At 46.3% G+C, this 11071-nt stretch overlaps 1 long non-coding RNA gene across 1 annotated transcript; it reads right to left on the bottom strand.

Annotated features, from left to right (window-relative positions):
• Positions 1-1874: 1874 nt before the first annotated feature.
• LOC129670580 (uncharacterized) lies at positions 1875-10563 on the bottom strand. The gene is made up of 3 exons (XR_008719227.1): positions 10406-10563; positions 4673-4725; positions 1875-2869 (listed from the first exon to the last, which is right to left on the bottom strand). It is a non-coding gene; the product is annotated as an uncharacterized LOC129670580 (long non-coding RNA).
• Positions 10564-11071: the final 508 nt, after the last annotated feature.

The raw sequence follows: 11071 nt of genomic DNA, 5'->3' as shown, positions 1-11071 counted from the left end.
TGAGCATTTCTTTAAATGCTTCTCTGCCATTCGATATTCCTCTACAGAGAATTCTCTGTTTAGCTCTGTTCCCCATTTTTTAAGTGGATTACTTGGTTTGCTGCTCTTCAGCTTCTTTAGTTCTTTATATATACTGGATATGAGTCCTCTGTCAGATAAAGGGTTGGTGAAGATTCTTTCCCAATCTGTAGGCAGTCGCTTTGTTTTGATGACGGTGTCCTTTGCTTTACAGAAGCTTTTCAGTTTCATGAGGTCCCATTTATTGATTGTTGCTCTTAGAGCCTGTGCTGCTGGTGTTCTGTTCAGGAAGTTCTCTCCTGTACCAATGAGTTCTAGGGTATTCCCCACTTTTTTTTCTAGCCGATTTAATGTGTCTGGTTTTATGTTGAGGTCTTTGATCCACTTGGACTTCAGTTTTGTGCAGGGTGATAAGTATGGATCTATTTTCATTTTTCTACATGTAGACATCCAGTTAGACCAGCACCATTTGTTGAAGATGCTATCTTTTTTCCATGGTTTTGGCATCTTTGTCAAAAATTAGGTGTCCATAAGTGTGTGGGTTTCTTTCTGGGTCTTCTGTTTGGTTCCATTGATCCACCATTCTGTTTCTATGCCAGTACCATGCAGTTTTTATAACTGTTGCTCTATAGTACAGCTTGAGATCAGGGATGGAGATACCTCCAGAAGATCTTTTATTGTAGAGGATTGTTTTAGCAATTCTGGGTTTCTTGTTGTTTCTTACGAAGTTGAGAATTTTTCTTTCCAGGTCTGTAAAGAATTGTGTTGGCAATTTGATGGGAATTGCATTAAATCTATAGATTGTTTTTGGTAAGATGGCCATTTTTACTATGTTAATCCTGCCAAGCCATGAGCATGGGAGATCTTTCTATCTTCTGATATCTTCTTCTAATTCTTTCTTCAGAGACTTGAAATTTTTTTTCATACATGTCTTTTACTTGCTTGGTTAGGGTTACACCAAGGTACTTTATGTCATTTGTGGCTATTGTGAAGGGTGTTGTTTCTCTAATTTCTTTATCAGCCCTTTTGTCTTTTGTATACAGGAGTGCTACTGATTTTTTTGAGTTAATTTTGTATCTGGCCACTTTGCTGAAGGTGTTTATCAGCTGTAGGAGTTCCCTGGTAGAGTTTTTGGGGTCACTCATATATACTATCATATCATCTGCAAATAGTGATAATTTGACTTCTTCCTTTCCCATCTGTATCCCCTTGATCTCCTTCAACTGTCTTATTGCTCTAGCAAGGACTTCCAGCACCATGTTGAAGAGATATGGAGAGAGTGGGCAGTCTTGTTTTGTCCCTGATTTCAGTGGGATTGCTTTAAGTTTCTCTCCGTTCAGTTTGATGTTGGCTATAGGCTTGCTGTATATCGCCTTTACTATGTTTAGATATGTGCCTTGTATCCCAGGTCTCTCCAATACTTTAAACATGAATGGATGTTGGATTTTGTCAAATGCTTTTTCAGCATCTAGGGAGATTATCATGTGGTTTTTTTCTTTCAGTTTGTTAATATGGTGGATCACATTGATGGATTTCTGTATATTGAACCACCCCTGCATACCTGGGATGAAAACTACGTGGCCATAGTGGATAATATCTTTGATGTGTTCTTGGATTCGGTTTGCAAGTATTTTGTTAAGTATTTTTGCATTAATGTTCATAAGGGAGATTGGCCTGAAATTCTCTTTCTTTGTTGAGTCTTTGTGAGGTTTATGTACCAAGGTGACTGTGGCTTCATAGAATGAGTTTGGTAATTGTCCCGTCCCGCAGGACTTAGTTATTCGTGGGGGCGAAGGGGGTCAATCCTGAAAAAGATGGGCAAGAGAGAGAAAGGACACAAGCAGACGGTTGCTGGTCAAGTGTCAGCTTTATTGAACTTTGGTGTTTCTTTTAAAACACGGTTCTGGCAGGGCGGGGGAGAGGGGCGAGAAAAGGGAAGTAGTAGTGGAAAAATACCAGGGCCCTTGGTGGGAAGTCCCCAAGGCTAACAAGGTGGGTTAAAGAGTTACAAGGCCCAAAGATAACATCGGTGGTCACGGATGTGTCCCAAAGCAAACAGTTTCGGGAACAATGGGTCTTAAGAAACTATGGCCTGCTGACGTCTGGTGCTTATCCGGCAGGTCAGGCCCTTAGGAAGGGTCCCAGGGCTTTGTTCCCAACATCTCCTCCCTTTTTGTCTTTTAAAAGAGGAGGGGGAGGCCTCTTAGGACTCTCAGCGATTTTATAAACAGTTTGGGAATTTTATAGGTCCGGGGACTCACTAAGTTTACAAAGGTTCGGTGACTCAGGTCTCACGGCAATCGTAGGCAGACCTAGGCCATTTCTGGTGCAATGGGAAGAATCCCTCAGAGTGCAAGGCCCTAGGTATATTAGCCATCTTGATTATGTGAGAAAAATTATTTGTCACGAACGGCACAAACGGGGTCTGAGTCTGTTAGAAGAGTGGTGCTGGACCCTTACTTGTCATTGGATCGGCCTCCTCTGGGCGAGGTCGTCCTGTCTTAGGCGGGCCGAGACTTATCCACTCGTTCTGTCTCTGACTTGCCAGACCACTCACTTTGTGGTAGTGTAACGTGTTTGTTTTCCCGATAGGACCTATTTATCGCTTGGTTTTTAAGCAATTACATAAAATAAGCCAATCATTGCGCCAATTAATGAGAGTCAAAAAAGCCCAGGTCTAACTGGAAGAGCAGCCCCAGAACTTCCATCTCGGGCCAGGAGATACTAGGGTGGAGAAATCAAGGGGGTGGGAGGCCGGGGCATCAGGTGGAAGCTCCACGGCAGATTCTTCTTCCCCAGCCAGACGATGGTAGTGGACTCCAACAGGCTTGATTGCGGAGCTCACCTGGTTCTTAACAAAGTTTGTGAGACGATTAAAGGCCCAGGGGCCAAAAGAGAGAAGTAAGAATAGGCCCATGAGGGGGCCCAAAAGACTGGGAAGGAGGGTGGAAAGCCACAGAGAAGTGGCGAACCAATTTTGATACCAGGATTCCTGTTGTTCTCGAGCCTTTTTGCGTACTTCCAGGCTCTTTTTGACCTTATCTAAGCTGTTTTGTACCAATCCAGTCTTATCAGAATAAAAACAGCATTCTTCTTTGAGGGCAGCACAAAGGCCTCCCTCTTTTAGAAAAACTAAGTCGAGGCCTCGCCGGTTTTGAAGAACTACTTCAGAAAGGGAAGCCACAGAATCTTTGAGATTTTGAACTCCCTCTCGGAGCTCGCTTAAATCTTTATCAATAGTCAATTGGAGTTGGGAGAAGTGTTGTTGAGAGGTGACCATAGAGGCAATGCCAGTTCCCGCTCCTGCAGCAGTTAGGCCGAGGAGTACAGTTAGGGTAATAGCGGTTAGGGGTTCTCTCTTTTTAATGGGAATGCCATTATCATAGAAGGACATAAAGCTTTCAGGGTCATGAATAAAAAATCGGGGAAGAATCACAACAACAACACAGTAGTCTTTTTTATCTATGAAATCCTTATTAATGATATAGGTAGTAAGTCCTGTGGCGCAAGCAAGGTAAGTATTATTTGGGGCTTTTGTATATGAAAATGTTTGATTGACAATTGTCTGATTACAGACCGATTGTAATGGTTGCAGGGGGAGCATGTTGGGCCCAACAAGGCAGTAGCCGAATCCCGAAACCGAACTAAGGGTAAGGCCTCCCTCAGGGAGGGCCTGCCAAAGCAAGTTATCAGTCTCATTGGTGGGGACAGGGCCACTCATTATGGCTATCCCCTCGTAAAATGGTGGAGTAGGAGAAAAACATTCATCATAGGCAGGGTTACTAGTATTATGGATTGCCTCTAGAGAGGCATTTACCAAGGAAAGGATAAGATCTGTGGAGCTCATGTGTCCCTTAGGGAGAGTAGGCAGGAAAGGAGTCGGTCCAGAAGGGGATGATAAAGTGGGACCGAGGGTAACCGGAATAGGAGCAACAGGAGGCCTCGGTTGAAGGGCGGGGTTGGGACCTATGGCGGCAGAAGCTCTATTGGGAATATTTTGAAGCATTTTAATCTTAAAAGTAAGTCCAATATCCTTTTCTGACATATACAGCCGAAGACCCCACTCATAGCCTCTACCGGTCCAGGCTTGTTTTTTGCCCTCTCCTGTAAAGGAGATTACAAGGGGATTGCACCATCCTTTCGTAGTTGCATGGGCATTACACCGTTGTTTTAATTGGTCCGGGATGTGATTGGGGGTCGCACCAGGGTAGCGGTCTTTTCTTTTAACAATTATGTAATCCCAGCTGGAGGAAGGTTGCCAATAGGTATCCCCAGTGGTCTCACACCCCCAGGAGGCACAGAAATAATCGTCAGCCCATCCACATTTATGGTTGAGACCCTTGTTTCTATGATTTCCTGGGCAAATATAGATTCCCAACTGGCCATGTAAGTCAGCTCTTTCAATATCATTGCGGCAGCCGGGAACTATAGGACGGCGTGCCTGTAACTGAGGGGCGGGTGATCCCAGACGATAAAGGACCTCTGCTGTTCCCCAATCGGGGTGAGCCCCAAGGGCAAGGGCGCAGAGATCAATCTCCAGGTTAGGCCAATGTGGCGAGGCTCCGGTGTAAGAGCTGGAGTTGACTATTCTTCCAGCCTGATTTTCAATAATCCAGGTATAATTATAAATTTGATAAGGGGAAGGGGCACTTACCACCAGCCGGACTACAAGCAGAGGCGCGAAGATAACAAGGGGCCAAGCATTTTCTGTAATTAAGCACAATTAGAATTTTCCTCAGGGGTTTCCCTGGGAGGATTTACCAACTTTATTAACCTCTCGGGAAGCCACCTGGCACTCTGCTCCTTGGAGTCATATATGCAGGCATGTCTTTTACCCCATATGAACACAGGATCGGGACCAGAACATTTATAAGTCAATGGGTCTTTCCACATAGCCTGCGTGTAGGTGTCAGATGTTGAAGGGTGCCAGAATCTATCAGCTGCAGTTTTACCATGCTTATCAAGGGTAAGGAAATTTAAAATAAACAAGGCATGATTTAAGAGGGTTTTATGATTTCCTGTTAGAGGATATAGGATACCTCCAGAGTGTTGTAACTTTTGGATCATGTTTTTAAGGGTCTGATGTGCCCTTTCTACTATGCCCTGGCCTTGTGGGTTATAAGGTATACCAGTAAGATGTTTGATTTTTAACTGGGCACAGAATTGCTTAAAGCCATTGCTGGTATATCCAGGGCCATTGTCTGTTTTTATAACCTTTGGTAGGGGAGTAAGGGCGGAACAGGCCAAAATGTGGTTTATAACATGTTTAGTAGCCTCTCCAGTCTGGAGGGAGGCAAAAATAAACCCACTAAAGGTATCTATAGATACATGGATGTATTTTAATTTTCCAAAAGGAGAATAATGAGTAACATCCATCTGCCAAAGTTCTCCCGGCGTAAGGCCTCGGGGGTTGACTCCTAAGTGAGGCTCAGGCAGGAACACCAAGCAATTTTTGCATTGGTGTACAATTTGTCGCGCCTGATCTCTCGTAATGGAAAACATTTGTCGGAGGGTCTGAGCATTAAGATGATGCAGGCGGTGGGCCTCCTGGGCTTGCAACAGAGGGTCGGGTTGCTTAGGCAATGTCGCGAAGAGGGTTAGTTTAGGCTGAGTAGCTTGATCCACTTGGTTATTGCCCTCACTCAGGGGTCCGGGGAGCCCAGAGTGGGCCCGTATATGTCCAATAAAAAAAGGATGCAAGCGTTTTAAAATGAGGGATTGTAACTTTGAAAAGAGGGGGGAAGCATTTGTGGAGGGCTTAACACATGGGACAGTCTCTAGAAGTGGAACAGATGCAGCAACATAAGCACTATCAGTGTAGAGATTAAAGGCCCGATCTGTAAGGATCTCAAAAACTTTTACAACAGCAACTAATTCTACCAATTGGGCAGACGAAAAACCTGTCTGTGACTGAAACACCTGTCCTTGAATACTAAAGGCAGCAATTCCTGAGGAGGAGCCATCGGTGAAAACCAACGTGGCTGCGGGGATGGGAGAAAACTTGGTCCGAGTTGGAAAAAAGACAGATTGCCTATGTAAGAACTGAATAAGTTTATCAGCAGGGTAATGGTTATCAAGCCTCCCCTGAAAGGAAGTGCTATTGACAGCCCAATCATCAGAGGTCTGAATCAGCCACTGTATTTGGGAGGAATTATACAGTGTGCAGACAACATCCGGGTCTTTTCCAAAAAGTTTAAGGGATGTTTCTCTGCCTTGTCTAAAAATTTGGGCAACCAACGAGGGATAAGTAGAAAGAATTTTAGAGGGAGATGTTGGAAGATGAATCCAAAACAAGGGTTTAGTTTGCCATAAGAGTCCAGTAGGCACAAAAGTCATGGGGAGGATTAATAGCCAAAGTGACATTTTTGGTGAATAATATCCAACATTTTGATTTTGTATGGCCTTTTCCAGTATGCCCAAGGACTTGATGGCTTCAGGTGTAAGCTGGCGAGCAGAAGCCGGGTCAGGGTTTCCCCACAAAATATCGAAAAGGGGTTTCAGCTCCCCGGTAGTAAGTTTTAAGTAGGGCCTAAGCCAATTTATATCTCCCAACAATTTTTGGAAATCGTTTAAGGTTGCCAGCGAGTCCCGTCTAAGTTGAATCTTTTGGGACAGGACATGGTTGGGTAAAAGCTCAAAGCTGAGAAAGAAATAAGGGGGGTGAGTTTGAACTTTTTCAGGGGCTATTTGAAGCCCCAGCTGTCGGAGTGAAAGGATTAACTCTTGCCCAATGATCTGTAATTTAGTAGCGTCTGGCCCTGCCAATAAAATATCATCCATATAGTGAATGAAATATGTGTCAGGATACTTTATCCTAAGGGGATCGATAGCCTGAGCAACATACTTTTGGCAGAGGGTGGGGCTATTGGCCATTCCCTGGGGCAAGACCCTCCATTGAAAGTGGGGTGACGGGCCAATGCAATTAACAATAGGAACACTAAAGGCAAAGCGTTTGCAATCCTCGGGGTGAAGGGGAATACAGAAAAAACAATCTTTTAAATCAATAACCAATTTTGTATAACCTAGTGGAATGGCTACTGGCGAGGGAAGTCCTGGTTGAAGCGCCCCCATCGGCACCATGGTTTTGTTGATTTCTCTGAGATCTTGGAGGAGCCTCCATTTTCCCCCTTTTTTTGTATAACAAATATGGGAGTGTTCCACGGGGAAGTAGAAGGCTCGGTGTGTCCAGCCAAAAGCTGTTCCTGCACCAGCTGCTTGGCTGCTGCTAATTTGTGCTGAGGAAGGGGCCATTGATCAACCCAGACAGGGGAATCACTTTTCCATGTGATTTTATCTGCCTGGAGTGCAGGGGGAGCAATGGCCCTTAGGAAAAATGTGATTCATAACCAAGGCCTGTTCGTGTAAAATTTGGGGCGACCGAGATGGGATCAGGCATTCCCTGATTATTTTTTCCCAGGCCTTTTCCTGGTATAAATCCTTGTTTAAGCATTTGTTGAGTGACTGCTTCTGAGGGGCTAAACATAAGGACCCCCATTTGGGAGAGGATATCTCTTCCCCAAAGATTAACAGGGAGCCCGGGAACTATAAATGGCCGCACATGTCCAGTGTTACCTTCAGAATCTTCCCAAGTCAGTAGGTGGGAGCTCTGGAGGGTGTTAAGGGACTGACCTATGCCCTGAAGTTGAGTCAAGGTTGGTTGTGAGGGCCAACTAGAGAGCCAAGCCTTTTGTGAGATTACCGTGGAGTCTGCCCCTGTATCTAAAAGGCCCTCAAAAGTTTTTCCATTAAGTTTAAGTTTTAGGGTGGGTCGCTCTTGAGTCATCTGTTGGACCCAGAATATATCGGATGACCCAGGGACGGAGGCTCCTCGAGAAGGGTCTAGGGAGGGAGCAGCCGAATTTAGAGGTAGGGGGAGGGCCTGGGCTAAGCACTGTCCCTTGATAATTGGGAGGGGACCCCGCGCACTACTGGCCAAGATTTTTATTTCTCCAGTATAATCATTGTCAATTAAGGAAGGGAAAATAGTAATACCCTTTAATGTACTGGAGGCTCTGCCTAGAATTAAATAATAAGTCGGGGGTGGGGGCAGTCCAAAGATCCCTGTAGGGATAATTTGGACTCCATCTTCAGGAGTTAGAATTGAGTCGGCGGAGGCACAGAGGTCCAATCCTGCACTCCCGGGGGTGGCCCTGCGAAGGCAGGCAGTTGACCTGGCACTGACTGTGTTGGAGTCTGATCGTGACATGGCTGGCTTACCCCCGAGGCCGGCAAGAAATTGATCGGTTGAGGGGTCCGGGGCTGACCCCTTAGCATGTTTCCCGACCTGGGAGGCAGAGGGCTGCCTGAGATATCGGTTTGGGAGCGGCAAGTATTAGCCCAATGTTTACCTCAATGGCAGCGAGGGCAGACCGTCGTAGGCAATGGCCGGGCAGCCCCTGTCTGGTTTAAGGTTTGGGGCTGGCCTGGCGGACGCGAGCCTGAGGCCTCTTGTTGTGGGCACTGACGTGCAAAATGGCCTGTTTGTCCACACTTAAAGCAGGAAAATTTTGAGCTGCCAGGCTGGGCAGGTGCTCCCATGACCAGATTGATGGCTTGTGCCATTTTATATGGGAAGGTATCTACATCTTGGCACAAGCGGATCATGTCGGAAAGGTCTTTATCCTTATGTTTGCCTCGGAGGGCGGCCTTACAGGCAGAATTTGCGTTTTCAAAGGCCAATTGTTTAAGAAGCTTGTTTTCTTTTTCATTGGGTCCTAATGATCTCTCAGCTGCCTCTAAGAGGCGACCAACAAACTCAGAGTAATCCTCATTGTTTCCTTGAATTATTTTTGTTAAAGGAGAGATTACTGATCCTTTTGTAGGCATAGCACGCCAAGCTGCCAATGCAGCGCCATGAGCTTGGGCCAGGAGCCCCAAGGGAAAGCCCTGTTGTACTTGTTCTGAGGCGTATTTTCCTTGGCCCGTTAATTTATTAAAGGTCCAATTGGAAGAGGGTCTGTTGTTCTTTTTTAGATTATTATTAGCCAAGGTGCGGCAACGATCGTACCAGTCAGCCTGCCATGCAAGGAATTGACCCCTAGTCAAAACTGATTGAACCACCGTTAGCCACTCCCCAGGAGTTAGGAAGCCTCCCTCCGCCATACTTTCCAAGAGGGAAATGGTAAAAGGAGCGTTTGGCCCATAAGTCCTGACAGCTGAATTAAGTTTTTCTAGCTTTTTGAAGCGGAGCCGGCGATAATCACCGGGCTCGTTCATGAGGGGACCGCAATTAGTCGCGGGCTCTTCAGCCTGGGCGTCATTGTCATCATTATCAGTTTCACTTTCGCCAGAGGAGCCCTCAGCCTCAGCATCGGCTGAAGAGGAAGCGGGAGCAGAAGCAGCTGATGATTGATCCTGACGAGTCTGAGAGCGGGTGGTTACAGGGAAAGCAAGCCGAAGAGGGGTTTGAGTCGAAGGAGGGTTGATCGGAGGGTTGACCGGAGAAGGTTCAGGAGGAGGCTGAATTGGAGGTATAGAAGGGAAAGGGTTTGTAAAGGCTGAACAGTGAGTTGTGAGACAGGAGAGTTGCTGTTGAAGATGGTGGATTTCTGTAAGGTCCCTGACCTGGGCGGAGAGACGAGAACGAATTTCCAAAAGGGAAGTCGAAGGAATGGTTGGGAAGGTTGGCAGAGTAAGAGGAACAGTAGCGGGGAAAGGTGCAGGGGGAGCAGAGGCGAGCGGGGGATCGTCATCATAATGGGCGGCCTCATCCTCGAGAGTTGCGGCGTCTCCAGGATCAAGGGGTCAGGATTTTGAGAGGGAAGAGGCTGAGGGGGTAACGGAGAGGTCTTAGGCCTAGGCTTCTTGAGGACAGGGTTAATTAGAGGAGGAGATCTGTCATAGGGAGGAGGCTCAGAAACATCCACAGAGGGCAGGGGAGGGTAAAGTTGAGGAAGATTAGAGGGACTGGAAACAGAAGCATCAATTAGGGAAAGTGCCGCAGAGGCACGAGAGGGGGGACGAGAAGGAGGCCGAGAGGGAGGCTGAGAAGTTACTGGCGAATTTTGAGCAGAGGAAGCGAGACAAAATTCAGCAACCGAAAGGAGCTGGCGTTTGTCAGTATCATTGTCTGCATCCTCAACAATATCTCTAATTAATCCCCAGAACGAGAAGACTGTGGGACTCAGGGCATCATTTCCTTCGGCAGCAAGTTTTTGGTTGAGTTCTCTACCAACCTTTTGCCATTTTTTAGGATGAATAGTAGGACCATCTATCATAAACCAGGGACATACTTTATCAATGAAAAGAAAGAAATTTACCAAGTCTTTTTTCTTAACCCGAATTCCTCTCTCTCTGAGGGAAGTCTTTAACTCTTTAACGAATGATGCCTCCTTAGACACAGATTGCCCCATCTTGAATTAGACGGAAATGTAAAGCATTTACTTACCAGACTCTTGTCGTCCCACGGGTGATGAAACGGGAGCCTCTAGTCTTGCCTTGGCCGAGGTCTTCGCTTCAGGGTCCGTCCAGAGAGACCCGTACTTCGAGCCCCACGTTGGGCGCCACTCTGTCCTGTCCCTCGGGACTTAGTTATTCATGGGGCGAAGGGGGTCAATCCTGAAAAAGATGGGCAAGAGAGAGAAAGGACACAAGCAGACGGTTGCTGGTCAAGTGTCAGCTTTATTGAACTTTGGTGTTTCTTTTAAAACACGGTTCTGGCAGGGCGGGGGAGAGGGGCGAGAAAAGGGAAGTAGTAGTGGAAAAATACCAGGGCCCTTGGTGGGAAGTCCCCAAGGCTAACAAGGTGGGTTAAAGAGTTACAAGGCCCAAAGATAACATCGGTGGTCACGGATGTGTCCCAAAGCAAACAGTTTCGGGAACAATGGGTCTTAAGAAACTATGGCCTGCTGACGTCTGGTGCTTATCCGGCAGGTCAGGCCCTTAGGGGGGGTCCCAGGGCTTTGTTCCCAACAGGTAATGTTCCTTCTGTTTCTATTAGAAGACAAGTTTTAATTGACAAAGTAAGATGGAAATCTTTAACAAACTTCTATACTTTATTAACAACAGAGTACTTTTGTCTAAACAAATAGTCAATAGCTTAAGAAGTGGCGGC

The sequence above is a fragment of the Psammomys obesus genome, unplaced genomic scaffold (genome assembly GCF_907164565.1).
Source record: "Psammomys obesus unplaced genomic scaffold, mPsaObe1.curated_primary_1811, whole genome shotgun sequence".
NCBI lineage: Eukaryota > Metazoa > Chordata > Mammalia > Rodentia > Muridae > Psammomys > Psammomys obesus.
Note: the sequence above shows the minus strand (reverse complement) of the source record. Positions and strands in the feature narration are given on the sequence as shown.